Consider the following 15798-nt stretch of genomic DNA (forward strand, 5'->3'; position numbering starts at 1 on the left):
GGTGTGCATGATGAATTATACATCACAATTGAAAAGGTTTCAAATGTACACTTTAAATTAAATGAACTGAAGTTGTCCTGTTACCACTGATTGTGGACGGCTTTGTTGTGATAGTTAATTAGGCTTAATCCCATTTGCGATACCATTTCTAAAATCTGCTACATTTAGTTTGTTATAGGTCTAGGAGCACTTTGTAACAATGTTTATGCTTTTCAAAAAGAGTATGTCTTCTTTAATTGTGTTGTCTATGTCTAATTTCTTTGGATTTTCATTCAGATTGTTGAGGCTTTTCCTTTCCTTTGGGGTCTAAATTAACTTTGGGACTCTCCAGTTTCTTCATTCCTCGCCGTTGAGCCAGACTGGAGGACTGAACAGGCTCCAATACTGGAGCAGGAGCACAGCGCTTCAGAGCAGAGTAGGTGGCAGACAGTGCCCCCTGGTGGAAGAAAAATACACTACGTCATATCATATGAATACTGGTCTAATCTCTCATGCAACTAAATAAGGGGCAGACAGCACCACCTGCTGGAAAGACAGACTATGACAGCTTTTTGCATCGTTGTACATTTTGCTGATGCTGACATGAACTTGTGTGATAACAACAGTTTCTTTAAGAGCTCCGTCATTAAGGGCAACAGAAATACTGGCACATGCAAACTTTCAGACATGTTACACACTCAGTGAAAAGTATTTGACAAATAAATCGGAAATGGCACATTTTTGTATAAACTGCATCACTACTTACAATGAGGATGTAACATAGCGACACACAGAAACATAATAAGAAGTATTTGATCTGATATTCTGATGATATTTACTGTATGCACTGACCTTCACAGTAAGAGCATCTCGTCTGGTGAGAGTTCTGTTAGAGAGCTGGTCTCTGTCTACAATCCAGGTATGACGAAGAACCTAATGGGCATTTAAAATTATTTCCGAATGCATTTTTTAGGAACTGCTCTTACAGGAACAGTGTGTAGGATTTGGTAGCATAGTTGCAGATTGCATCCAACTGAATACCCCTCTGATCACCCCTCCCTTTCAAAGCATGTCTGAGAACAACAGTGGCCTTCAGGTAAACTTAAAACGCAAAAGGCCCTCTCTAGAGCCAATGTTTGGTTTGTCCATTCTGGGCTACTGGGTGGCACACCGAGTGAAGAGGACCTGCTGCCTATGTAGAAATAATTGGCTCATTCTAACATAATGAAAACACAATTATTCTTAGTTTCAGGTGATTGTACACTAATGAAAGGATAGTTATGAATTGTATATTATATTTCTGCAAATAAACTCCCTTGAATCCTACACGCTGTTCCTTCAAGGGTTGGTATACAACCAATACAGAAAGCAGTATACTGTAATATGTAATGTATTTAAAAATGTTTCCTGTCAACAGATTTTAAATTATCGATACTCCAGTAAAAACTATTCGGACGAAAAACAGTATCAATAGGACTTAAAGTAGCAGCCATCTTAAATTGCCTAATGCATAATAAAGCATACCACGTCATATGAGGGACTACTAGTACCTGTGGGGCAGTCAGGCGCTGGTGAGGGTCCACGTGGAGCATCTTCATCACAATTTCCTGTTAAACATGCATACATAATATTAGTTTATTTAGACAGCAACAAAACCATTTTATGTGTATATAATTCCCCAAAAATAAAATAAATAGAACCTTGGCAGCGTCTGATACCAGGTCCCAGTTCCCTCCTTTGATAATGAATTTCCCGCTGCCGATTTGAGCCAGAATTTCCTCTGCTGTGTCCTCAGAGCTGCTTGCAAACGGACTGAAGCTGGACCAATAAGAATAAAAGCAATTTAATAGTTGAGTGAAGTCAGTCCAAAGGCCCTCCAAAATCTACAAGTGGTGTGAAAAAACGCCCTGACATTATTCAATCTAGCAACAGTAAAAGACCAATGTAGATATGTTAAAAGACCTGAACTCACTTTCCAGGGGAGTTTATAGAGAAGACATGTTTGTTTACAGCAGCAGGAGGATGTTGCATGCGTTTTAAACTTTAAACTGACCCAGCTATTATGGTGTAGAGCAGGATCCCCAGGCTCCAGATGTCACAGGCTGCATCATAACCCTGCTTCTTCAGAACCTGCATACACACAAACACATTTTGACAATGTATTATATCCTGGTGGGATTGTTTTCTGTGAACGATTATTTTTAAATGCATTTTTGATAGCCGTTTTGTGATTTGATTTCTTTCATAAGTGTTGGTGAGAAATTAGAGACTCCTATTATGATTACTGATATACAGTACCTCAGGAGCCATGAACGTAGCTGTGTAACAGGGAGTCATCAACAAGCCATTCTCAGCCCTGAGCTGTTTGGCAAAACCAAAATCACATATTCTGATGCATTCTGAGAGTCCACTGTCGTCAGAATAGCGAATGTTACTAGGTTTCAGGTCTCGATGCACAACCTGGAAAAACAAGAAAGTCACACACACAGACAAAAACACAAACCTGGTTTACAACAACATATGATTCAATGGTTCAATTCATTTTACAAGTAGGTGAAAACAGTATAAAAAAGTATTTTGTCAAAGGTTTAACAAACATGTTTTTACCCCCTGTGAGTGTAAATATTCCACAGTCTTGGTCAGCGTGCAGAGGATGTCTGATGCATCTCTCTCTGTAAAGTTTGGCACCGTCAGAGCTCGGTCCAGCAGCTCGTCTCCTCTCAGTAAATCCTGTACCAGGTACACACTTTGGCCGTCGTCATACACCTGATGGTAAAAGCACACACTCAGGGAGTTGGAATCACCAGAAGCCACTCGATACAAGATGATCACAATGCTAAACAATTTGCGATATGTTGCGATAATATATATATATATATATATATATATATATATATATATATATATATATATATATATATATATATATTCAGATTGTCTACATCTGTTTTATCTAATAAGATACAGTTTTCACTCGGTTCATCTAAATTTTTATTGCAGCAAAATGGGTTCGTCAGTCAAGCAAACAGACTGAAGTAGACTGAAAAAGCAATGATATTCAAAAGGTTTAATTTTGAATTGCAATATTATTCGATTATATAATAAAAGATCGATACTTGGTGTCCATGTATCGATATAATATTGTCAGACAAAATATTGCTCATACTATGCTGTATTGACCTTTACTGTTGTAAAGATGCTGAAGAAGCTCTTCTAACATGGCTGTTAAAGAAAAACAGGAGTGAGTGTGTTCCACTTACATCCTTTAGGGTAATGATATTTGGATGCTGTCCGTATCTTAACAGGATTTCAATCTCCTCTGATGGATCTTTCCTGGCTCTGTCAATGATCTGACACAAAAACAGAAACGACAGGATGTGCTTAGAAAGACACACAATTGCAAACTTCTAAATAACCAGGATGCACAAAGCATTGTGTTTGGGTGGTTTGATTTAATAATCACCTTAATAATCACCATACAAACTACTACATTTTGTTGGTTGGATTCAGACGTGTGTTTAAAGTGTGTTTGACAAACACTGTAAATGCTTTTTATGTATTTTTTAAAAAAACTTTTAAGATAATATAATGTTGATATCATAATGTTGTATATCTAAATATGTTTAGTGTCCACTACCTTCACTGAATACTCCACAGCAGTGACTCTGTGCAGACAACTTCTGCAGACCGAAGTTGCTGTCTGTCCAACTTCCTCCTTGAGCTCATAAACATCACTGAAGGCCTTGTCTCCTTGGATGTGCTGCAGGGAACACAAACAATCAGACAGACATACATGCTTCTATTATATTTCATATATGTGTGAGTCATATATTAGGTGTGAGAAGAATGGCATCGCTGCAGCAGTCAGTTGCTGAAGTAAGAGCTGAGCAGGATTTATGAGGGTCAGCATAATTATATAGCCACTTCCTTAATCATCCAGTCTATCAGTTGACTCATAAAGCAATGATCAATTTAGTGATTTATGTACATGGTTCATTTGTTATCCAATCAATGGGCTAGTGTGTCATTTAATTAGATGTGTGGATAGGGCATAAGCTGCTTTCTTAAAGACACGTACCTTTGCTAAGGGATTGATGTTGTTCACTTCCTGACGAGAAGGTGCTACGGCAGCAACGCTAGGCTCCTGACTTTGATTTGTTGCAACAAAGCTGAAGCCACGAAACAGCTGGTGTGTGTTTGCGCTGGGAGGGAGGCCGGGAGAATCTGGACAGGCAAAGACAGACAGATACAAACATAAGTTCACAATACTTGAACTAGATGTTCCATCCCATTTATATCCAATTAGGAACATCAACATTTTGAAATACATATAACGTATTGAAAAATACATTTAATTTAATGTAAATTATATGAGCTATAGTTAGATATATTTTGTATAGTCTATTTATCTCAGTTGTATCTTCTTTAATTACATAAATGGTACTTTTTGGTTTATGATAGACAAATAGACCCACGTATTTATTTGATTTATATATAAATATGTATGTGTATGTTTTTTGTATGTCTCAGTTACCAGTGGGTGTTCTGGAGGTGAACTCAGGGTCAAAATGGAAAGTGTCTTCAGGTCTTCCAACTGTAGGTTTGAATGGAGGCCTCATTTCCTTCCTGTACAACTTCTACAGAGAACAACAATAACATCAGTATCAGCAGTTATCATAAACCACTGGTTTAAATACAAAATAACACATGATCTAGTGTAAACTAGACATGACAATAACAATTAATATAAAAGTGATGTTGCAGTTAGTGTGTGTAGTGAAACGTGTTTCTCTATTCTTTCCCATTATATTGCTGTCATGGATCCAGTATGAACAATTAAATATAGGTTGGGTTCCACAGCAGTTAAATTAAATATTCTCAAAGCAAAATAATCATTGAGTGATGCAAGTGTTCATGTGAACACGTACTGAGATAGCAATGACACGGCCTGATCTTTAAATGTTATGGATGTGTTACTCAGGATCCCCCAGAATGAGCTGGAAAATGTTGCGGATGAGAGGGAAGCCTGGGTCAGCCGGCTGGGCCTGCTGCCATCGCAACCCATCCCGGATAAGCGGATAAAAATGGATGGATGGAAAATAAAGTCCTCAACTCATGGTTAATAAAAACTGTCAAAGTGATTAAAAAAGATACCCATATCATGTAATATATGAAAACTCCTCATTATATATGAGTACACAGAGTATGCACATACTGTATTTCTATTTACTCAAGTGCATTACAGACTATGGCCTGCAGGTGTCACCATTGCAAGTCAACAACAGTCTCTTTGAGTAATAATATCACATTAAATACCTAACAGAAGACACCAGCATTAGGAAATCTATGCCGAGACTAATACACTCTCATACCTGCTATTTGATTTGTAATTGACATTCTCTGTTAAGGTGAGGTTGCAGAATTTAGTTTTTATCAAAGATGGAAACATGTATAAAAGACTGGAGGTTCACAAAGAAAACGTCAACCAATATTCTGATGGAGTAAAGCATTATGCCTGATAGTGCACAGGATTTTAATTAGCATAGCGTGTAGGAAAAAGTAAGGCTCTTATTGATAGTTTGTCACATCAAGCCAACAACACCATCTGTAAATGGGAAAATGTGGTGTTTGGCAGAGGCTTGTAGGTATTTATGTTGCGAGGAGTACAGTGAGAGCCAGTGGAGAGGGCAGAGATTAGTGGGCATGTAAAGCTGATAATAGTGGATTTTGTTAGAAATGAGAGCATCACTATTCGCAAACAGCGGATAAACAAGAGTCACAAGCCTTCTGAACATCTCTGATGAAGAGGAATGGGTGCAACAGTGTGACAACCAACAAGGCTCACACATTAAGGAACGCTCACACTTCTTGTGTGTGTTGTCTGTTATTGTGAAAATGATTGCTTCAAACTAAAAGCAGCTGAAAGTGAGCTTCTTGAGTTGCTTTTAACTGCTCTTGTTAGGGTATGCATCAGCAGACCTGCAGCATATTTGTTACTCACATATAACTCTGTACTGTATATCAAAGCTTTTGGCAAGGCTGTGTACAGTTGAACAAATTTCAAGCAGCACACGTCCAAGGAATAGATGTCAAGGTTAGATTGTGATAGCACAGGTAATGTCTGCAGCTAGAACATATGCACATGAGCAAACATTTCTGTGAGAAAGGCTATTATAGATAAGAGGATTAGTTACAATAAAGTTGGGCAGACAGACAGGCAGACAGGGAAGTCAGAGACTTTGCTATGAAGCAATAGAGAATCATGACTCATGGTTGTGGCTAAGTTTTGAGGAAGTGGGTGAACAGTTGCAGAGTTTCGATGTAAGGATACAACAACTACAGTTACCACAATGTGATTTAGATCTGTTGTTCTTCAATTTGTTCAATTTAACACAGGCCGCTAATCTGAGCAGTGCATCTCAGAAGTGGAATCTCCAAGAAACCAGTATATTTGAAGTTACTGAAATACTTTTTTCCCCGCCATCATCCTTGCATGAAGCAGCTGTACACATAAAATCGATATCCAGTAAGAGCAACCAGGCATAGTTGTTGGTAGTAGGAAAGGGTATTCATTTACAGACCTTTACCACAGCTGTGGCTGCCATACTTGCATACGATAGATCTGTTCTCACAGTCTTGTCAACAAGCCAACTTTGTTTCACTTCAAGCTGAGTCTGTGATCATGTGCATAATGTGTATAATGCCAGTGAGTATGTAGTGTCCTTCCTTACAAAAACAACAATACTGGACTGCTTAAAATCATGCAGACCATGGAACATTCTTCATGAATTGTACTTACAATCCAGTGTATCGATGCAAAGAAGCGATGTCTTTTTATTTCTTCCAATCCATCTGGTCCTGCACCTATCAATCACAAAGATTCAGACAAGTTGATATAGTATGTTATTGTTTGGTTGCCTGTCAATTTCCAAGTTTTATGTGTACAGTACCGAGTCGATTAGCAGGGTTCCTCTTGAAGAGCGCTCTTAATAAACTCTGCACTTCAGGACTGAGGAACTGTGGCATTCCCAGCTTAGCCCTGGACAGAAAAGACGAGAAACAGGTGTAAAGACATGCAGATGTTTGTTAGTGCTGTTTGTTTGTAGTATTGGATCAGTTTAACTTTGTTTTCCAAGCTACAACTTTATCATTCAGTTTATTCAGGTATAGTGGGATATTCTGAGATTGATAATTGGACCATGAGAAATGTATTCTTATTTGAAATAATAGACTACTTTGAACATAGAAATGCATTTGAAAAGGGAAAGAGGAAGCTGATTAGAAACTTTGAGGAGAGAACCTAAGTATTATCAAAATGCAATAACATCATCAACATACTGTTTATCAAGAAAACCACTGTTACATAACTAGTACATAGAAACTAAGATCAAGACACAAATGAAACACACAAAACCATGAACACTGAGGAAAATAGGTTTTAAAACATCAAGTTAAAAAATACCGAGACCATTGGGATTTGGTCATAAATAAAAGAAGCTTTAAGAATAAAATGATAACAGTTAAAATTGGTCTTACTTAAGAATAAGTGCCATTGTTTCCTTCCGATCTTTTCCTTGGAATGGTAATGATCCTGTCAACATCTCAAACTGGAAAACAGATGATAATAATTGTCAAAGCACAAAGCACCTTAATCAGTCTTGTCAAAACTACAACTAAGGACAAGTTATCTGCACCTACACCTACAAACCCAACTACACCAACACTTGTACTAATGAACAGCAATATTTTCACCAAGTAGAGATAATCGTAGATCACAGTGCATTTACAAATAATCAAACAACAATCTGTTTGTACGAACTGTTTACACATTTGTGAGTTGTATTTAATTCTATAGCGTTGATCAATTAATCTTACATCAGTCTGTCCAACTATCGAAATTCAACATAATACATTTCATAATTCATTTTGTGATAAGAAACAAAATCAGAAATCATGATTTGGATACTTTTAATAAATGAGAAATATCAAATAAATTGTGTTCAAAAGAGAACGTAAAACAGCCTGATGAGTAACATCAAGCCTGCAACTGCTGCTGAGATGCTTCTGCATTCTTTGCCCAAATATATTACAGTGTTTTGAATGAAATGCAATCATAATTTTTCCACATATGGTGTTTTAATTTATCAAATAGGCTCCTTCCACTACTGTCTCTGGGTTCCAAAAATCTGTATTGTCCAAAGAGAGTATTTTGAAATGTTCTATTTGTCAGCTGTAAGTGAATGTTAACCTCATTTTCAGTATTAGTAAAAAAATTAAGCCTCCAGGCAAACAAAATAAGCAAAATCCAACAGATGCACGATTACAGAAAGTAATGGGACCTGATCTGTCAGAGACGGTAATTAAGCAGCTTTACTGCCAGAAGAAAGGCAGTAAACTGGCACATTATGTAAGAGCTGAGTATTTGGCTCATATGATATAGGAAATGCGTGCCTGCTGTGTTTGATAGCACGATCAGAAAAAACTTGCAAGTCAGTAGAAAAAGTGTCTTTGTATTCCGATAACAAGTGCACATTAAAATAATAAAAACAGTAAATAGGCTGTTAAAGTGAAAGATTGTTTTAAGATGAAACAATTCTTACCATAAGTACCCCAAATGACCACCAGTCAGCACTTTGTGTGTGCCCTCTCCTGTTCACGACCTCCGGAGCCATGTACTCTATTGTTCCACAGAACGAATATGCTCTTTTATCATGGTCAATGGCCTCCTTACTCAATCCAAAGTCTGAGAGACAAATAGATGGGGAACAAGTTAAGATTGACATGAATGAAGATAAATAGAAAGACAGATAAATGTTTTTAGCTGGATGCACTGACCAGTTATCTTAATGTGTCCTTCTTCATCCAGAAGAATACTGTTCGGGACAAAATAACATTAAAAGCTGCTTTCAAATTATTTTGGAAAAAAAAAATAGATACAAAAAAGGGAGCCTTTATAAGATAGTACTTTTCAGGTTTCAGGTCCCTGTAGATGATCCCCAGACTGTGTAGATGGTCCAAGGCCAGGGCCAACTCTGCAAGGTAGAACTTCACATCCTCTTCAGTAAACATTACCTAGAACAAAAATAGACACGTAGATGCTAGTAAAAACAAACAAAAATATATTAATACAGGAACAAATATATATATATTTGTTTGTTATTGGAAAGACTAAATAAAAGGTTTCTTAAATTGTTCTTTTTCTTTGTATCACCAATCACTGTTTGTTTACTGATAATGCATTAGCAACATCAACAAAGTGTTCACAAGGAGAATGAAGTCAAATATATTCACTTGGTGATTCTGCACAAGTGTTAACCAGCCTATAATAGACCTTGAAAAGAAAAGGGTTGTAATTATTTTAGTGATGTTGGGGTAAGAGCCAGGGAGCATATCAGGAGGAAACCTACCTCCTTTGACAGTCGAGTGAAAAGGTCTCCTCCTCGGAGGAAGTCTAGGATCAGATAGAGCTTCCCTTCTGTCTGGAAAGCTACACACACACACACACACACACACACACACACACACACACACACACACACACACACACACACACACACACACACAAACAATAAATACGATTAATATGAGGCTATGTTGCTGCATTGGAGTTGTATTGTATTATCTTACTTTGAGGAAGTATTTGAAGCACAAAATTCAACGAGGAACTTCCCTCCAAAAAGATATTACAATTAGCATGCATGTAAAGGCTGGGTATCGGAAAGGTATCCTATTATCTCTTGTGAAAAAACAGGATCTTGTTATATATGAGAATACGCGGGGATTTCAGAGAGACAGATATTAAAATCAGCACCTAATGAAGACCATCAGATAGTCAGACTTACCATAGTGCAGTTTAACTATAAATGGATGGTTCACTTCTGCCAGAATGTCTCTTTCCATCTTAGACCGCACGCGATCCCGAACTGTGGAGGAAACAGCGGGGCAGGAATAATTTGTTTATTAACACAATAGTTTAGTTATTTCAATCTGCGTGCAGATAGGCAAAGGCAAGTTTATTTGTTTAGCACATTTCAACAACAAGGTGATTCAAAGTGCTTCACATAAAACCATTAAAAGCATTGAAACATAATGCAGAAGAAAACCAGATTTAAAAACAATTAAGAGCATTCATTAAAACATAAAAAACAGTCAAAAAGCAAAAAAATAGAATACAAGTTGCAGTGCAGTGCTATTGTAAGATAGTCTTACAATAGGCCAGACTCATCTCCATAAATCACGCCAAGCTTCTAATACCATCTGCATGTTTTATGAAACTGCATTAAGTTAATTTAAACATATATATTTAATTAAACTCTCCCATGGTGCTGCTGATCCCATAGTGCTTTTGTCTATAACCACAGTAAAAGTGTTGTTGCAGCATCTGCTTCCTTGGATAAAACCATAACGTTTTGAGATTCAGAGGATTAAAGCTTGTACAAAGACACTAAATCATGCAATACATGGCATCTCAACCTGCGTTTACAGTACATCCTAGTTTACAATAATCCCATTCAGTTTATCTTTATCAAAAGTACACACTAACCTCTTTTACCCCAAATCCTCTCAAAAGTAGGGCACTCTGAGAACTCTGACAATTATATTTCCCATATCCTTTGTGGGGATAACCAATATTAATCTGAACAAATTACCACTCTGCGCCCAATAAAGAACAAAGTTGTTATTTCCGCATAATGTGTCTGTCCATATTTAGTAATGTATTCCATTCTTAAACGCTACAGACACACAAATAGGTTAACAACACAACAAGTAACAGCAAGTACCACTTGGAAATGAAAAGAGGTATTCACGTGACAAGATAAGCATCCTTTCAAGACTTTTCAAATATTTTTTTCTTTTACCTTTTAGTGTCGCTTTCTTCAGGACTTTCATGGCATACAGCTGCCCTCTGTCCACTCCTCTGATCTTTCTCACCAGAAACACCTAGAATCACCACCACCACCATCATCATCATCATCATCATCAGTATTAGTATTAGTAAAAAAAAAGACACAAGCACGGGGTATATTATTTACGTTATTCAAGTGTTGCTAACAGAAGAACCCGTTGTAATGCACTACAGCGCCTGCGACACACGCACACACGTGCGTATACAGTACACACGCACCTTGTTTAGTGTCACGCCCATCTACTGTCGCTGCTGCTTTTTGAGACGCTAAAATCCATTGATGTAACTAACATTATATATCACCCTCACACTCAATTTGCAGGCGACCTGCAAGTGAACTGTGGCTGCAGGGCTCTCAAGTTTTTAAGACAGGTAAGCGTGACATCTCTCTCTCTCTCCCCCCGGACGGGGGGGGGGCGGAGTCACGGCCGCGATTACATTTCACCCAGATACAACAGATACGTTTTTCTGATTGGCTATTCGTGTCGCCCATCTCTTTTTATTGATTGGCAGGGGATTCAGGGGAGACGTGCTAGACTCCTCCATGGTGAGGGCAGCGCGACCAGGTCATGTTTGCGCGGCACATTAAATAGCCTAGAGTTTTTTTTCAGCGGGAGGGCGAGACTTAAGACCGAAATGCGTGACAGTCACGCTCAATGCGTGACACTTGAGAACCCTGTGGCTGTTTTTCACAGTTTGGGATCGACCCATTGGTTCAACTTACGGGGAACTCTTCTGCAACAGCATACAAGGCGTATTCAGACAATAGTGCCCTTTTGATTTTGTGGCTGCAGTTTGGGGAACATTCTTCTCGGTTTCAGATGATAATGCCCTCATGCACAAAACAAGGCCCATAATGTTTTTCACAGTTTGGGTGCGGTATAACTTCATTGTCCCAAACAAAGCCCTGATCAACCCCATCCAATCCTTTGGAATTGTTTACAACTCTGATTGCAAGTCCTTATCGTCCAGCATCAGTGTCTGGATGGGAGCAAATCCCTCCATTCTGTTTCCAGACTCTCCTGGAAAGAGTGGAGGCAATTATAGCAGCATGTTGATGCCCAAAGCTTTTGAACGAGATGTTCAGCAATCGCACAAATGCACATACTTAAGCACACACTTTATACATAGACATAGGCACATGTGCACATACTTTTGGCCATTTATTTTATGTTTGAAGTGTAGATATTCTAGTGAAACTGTTAGAGTCTTGCAGATGATCAAAACTACATATATACATGTAGTACAGCTGAAGAAGGAAGCCCCCACTGCAGCACCTGACCTAAGTCATGACCTGCTGGGTCAGACAGACAGGCGTGTTGTGGCTTATCTTTTAGCTTGCTGCATCAACACTGATATCCCGTCTTTATCTGAGGCTGAAGTCTGATCCAATTTATTTGAGAAAACCTGCTTTCTCTTGAATTTCCTTAACATAAGTAAATTGTTTAAGTTATTCAGGTCTCAGTGTGGTTATAGTTAAAATGCTTATCTTGTACCTTTCCATAGGAGCCCTGTCCCAGCACTTTGAGTAGCTGGAACTGAGAGGGGTCTGCTTTCTCACAACCCTCCTTAACATGGTGGCTGATGTCAATCTCCTTAAGTATACTATCATCCTGAAAAAAGAGAGACATGTGTCACTATTAGTATGTTATTTACACATTTACAAACACAGTGAAAGAAAGAAAAAAACTATAGCTAAGAAAAACTGAGATTGAATAACATCTGTCTCAAAAGTGAAACATGGACAAGATGAGATGAATGATGGTGCAACATACATATTGATAGGACAACCCCCCAAACATAAACTTAATCACTCTTCTAAATACACACAAAGACTGATGGTTATTTATGAGCTATTATGTTATTGCTGGAAAGGTATGGGCAGAGGTCAGTGATGCATAATGTAGGCTGCCCTTTTCAGCCTATTCAGTCTGCTCAGTGAAGCAAATGATAAACTGCCAACCCGAGGCACGACTGAGATTGGTCAGTGTAACAATGTACTGTAGCTCTGTTAAGTTATCATTTAGAAGTTGAGCTTCACCTTCAATCAAGTTTGAAATGCTAACAGGAGCTAGATAGTGTTGAATGGTAATGGTTGTAAATTTACATATACTCTATCTGTATTAAATTGTTGTGCTTGTGCCTTTGCTGAGGTTTCCATTTATTTTTAAGACAATTACGTACACATCGGCATTTTCATTTTACAAATATGGTTTAGCTAAAGCTTTATTTATGTACCGCTAATATTCTATGAATTACTACATATTTTATTTCTATAAATTTACGTTCTCATTTATTTTCTTTTGTAGAATTGTTCCCTGCCACTTAAATTAGTACAAACAATGTTTTTCTATGGAATTAGAGTAATATCTGAGACTCAAAGTCTATATAAAGCTAAAAATAATGAAAACCGTCACTTATATCTGTTTCTTCGAAGACAAATTCTTTGAGGCTATCTCTGTAGTTAGAGTTGTATTGTCTGTGAGTAACACAAAATATTTGTATGCAGAAAAGCAAGCGATTAGGTCTCAAATTTAGCAATAATGGTTCATTTTTGGTCCAACAAGATCAAAACTACCAGAGAATGATAATTCCAATTGTTCCAGGCAGTATGGCCAAAATCGTCTATCACGATACAGATAATATCTCAATAACGATGTCACATATTACAATGATGCATGTTTGTGATCATTCAATACATTCATAGTTTGTATGATATAACCACATGGTTTTGTATGCTCTTGTGTGGATTAAATAATTGACAAAGTTAAAGTACTAAATATTTTCTTATGTAATTAGGAACTTTAGTGCAATATAATCAAACATTCTGAGAAATATGAGGTGTTATGTGGTTGTTATTATCAATTTAAACAAAGTAATTGAGTATCATGATATTTCAATATATGATTCAATCACAATATGATTCTATTGAAAGATAATAATAATAATAATAATAATAATAATAATAATAATAATCATATTCAATTATCACCCAGCCCTAGATCGTAGTTTCCCTTGCATCAAGAATGTTGTTGAAATTAAGAGTCAGAATCTCTAGATTAATGTACTGTATATAAAATAAATTCATATTGGAAACGAGTGAAAGGATTGGCAATTCCTTGTTCTGTAATGGAGAGATCAAGGAAGGAAAGAAACCTGCTTATTTGACTACATTTTCACATACATTTGTGCAAATGCAAAAAATGCTATACTTCTAATCTGAGGCCCAAATGTTTGTGAAACTGTATACAATTATTATTATATTTGCTGTTTTATTCTTTAAACAGGGCAACAGGAGTGAGGTCACAGGATCTATTGCTGACCCTGAACTCTGACCTTCCCATGAAAGGGAAGGAAGTGCAAGAATTCTTCTTCACGTGGAGCATCAAAGCATCATGTTACAGATGTGGATTGTCAGCCAAACAGGTAAACAAACACAAGCAGACAGACAGTCACCAGCCAGAAAGACTAACAATCACACAAACGGGTAGATAGATGTCAAGATGATTCGTCAGCACTCCGTCACAACAACAAAGACCAGAGGAGGGGAGGGTATCTATTTATATCTCAAACAAACAGGTAGACGTGCTACAAACAGCATACTGCCTCTCTCTCTCTGTCTCTCTCTGTCTGTCTCTCTCTCTCTCTCTCTCTCTCTCTCTCTCTCTCTGGTTTGTTTGGGCTATAAATAGACCTCAACTGCTGTGGCCGGCCACTGAATCAATCTGTCTCTACCCATTAATCTATCAACCTGCCTGCCTGGCTGCTTGTTTGCCTGTTAGCGTTTTTGTCTCTCCGACTGTATTTTCATGTAGCTTGTCTCTCTCTCTTAGTCAAAACACAATATCTGTCTATCCCTCTGTTTTCTGAATTCTTGTCAGACAGGCAGAGGAGCAGCTGTAACAATGCTGCAATGGCTCCACAACAAATCAAATAACACGCATTCTTCCCACACCCATTCCCATATGCACACAGACTTTTCACTCTCGTCCTCATCGACTGTTGAAATGAGAAGGCTGCTGTTATGCCTCAATATACACACAAAAACACACATGATGCAATTGTGATGCAATGCCCCTTTCAGCATGCGCAGATTCACAGACATGTACTAATCCCTATTTGATAGAAGTTTGTACTGCTCCTGGGGGACCGTCCAAACAGCTTGACTCACCTCTAGTTGACAGAAGCCGGTGTTGTTCTTGTTCCTTGCCGCCTTGTTCTTCAGATAGATAGAAAACCATCTTCGTACTGTGAATTTCCGCGTGCTGGTATCCATGACAACGGGCAGACCTGTGCATCTATCCCATAATGATTAACATCTCCCTGCAGGGGGGTCCCAAGGTAGAGATGCAGAAACAGAGTTTTTTTTGGGGGGGTATCTATTTGTCCCGCAGTTTATCCATTGGCCCATCCTCAATGTAGTCGTCGCTTTTTAGTTTCCCCATTATTTACATTCGTTGCTCGTCTCTCTGGATGTCGTGTCCCCCCTCCGTCCCTCAAACGCAGTAGACGCCAGTAAGCACGCAGGCAGAGTTGTAACAGAGCCGTTAATCGGCGCAGACAGACAGATGGGTTGACGGACGGGGCAGGTGTTGCTGCGTTTGGGATTGTCTTGTGCTTTGCAGCCGGCTCGCTGCGTGCGGCTGCCGAGAGAGGTGACGAATAAATCTGTTCCGCTGAATCAGGAGAGGTGTGTGTGAGCTCACTCTTCACATCCCTGCCTGTGCATGTGTGTGTTCATCCCCTGCTGCCTCCCTCTCTCTGCAGAAGGGATTGTCACCAGTCACATTGTGTGCCGGCAAGCTCCCGACCCCTCCCTCCCTCATTCTCCCCTGTTTCTGCCTCTCACCTCCCTCTCGGTTTCTCTTACCAGCATAAAGCAACAGCTGGCGAGGTCACATGGTGCAACCCAG

General features: G+C 38.5%; 1 pseudogene across 1 annotated transcript; it reads right to left on the reverse strand.

Moving 5' to 3' along the window:
• Window positions 1–180: 180 nt before the first annotated feature.
• Window positions 181–15191, reverse strand: LOC306735971 (ribosomal protein S6 kinase alpha-2-like; annotated as a pseudogene). The gene is made up of 22 exons: window positions 15057–15191; window positions 12382–12498; window positions 10839–10920; window positions 9822–9902; window positions 9387–9466; window positions 8945–9051; window positions 8815–8852; window positions 8580–8722; window positions 7516–7586; window positions 6930–7018; window positions 6779–6843; window positions 4514–4616; window positions 4058–4203; window positions 3617–3739; window positions 3240–3329; window positions 2587–2745; window positions 2278–2439; window positions 2033–2109; window positions 1680–1797; window positions 1530–1586; window positions 832–912; window positions 181–436 (listed from the first exon to the last, which is right to left on the reverse strand). The product of its transcript is annotated as a ribosomal protein S6 kinase alpha-2-like (transcript).
• Window positions 15192–15798: the final 607 nt, after the last annotated feature.

This window comes from Taurulus bubalis, assembly GCF_910589615.1.
Source record: "Taurulus bubalis genome assembly, chromosome: 4".
NCBI lineage: Eukaryota > Metazoa > Chordata > Actinopteri > Perciformes > Cottidae > Taurulus > Taurulus bubalis.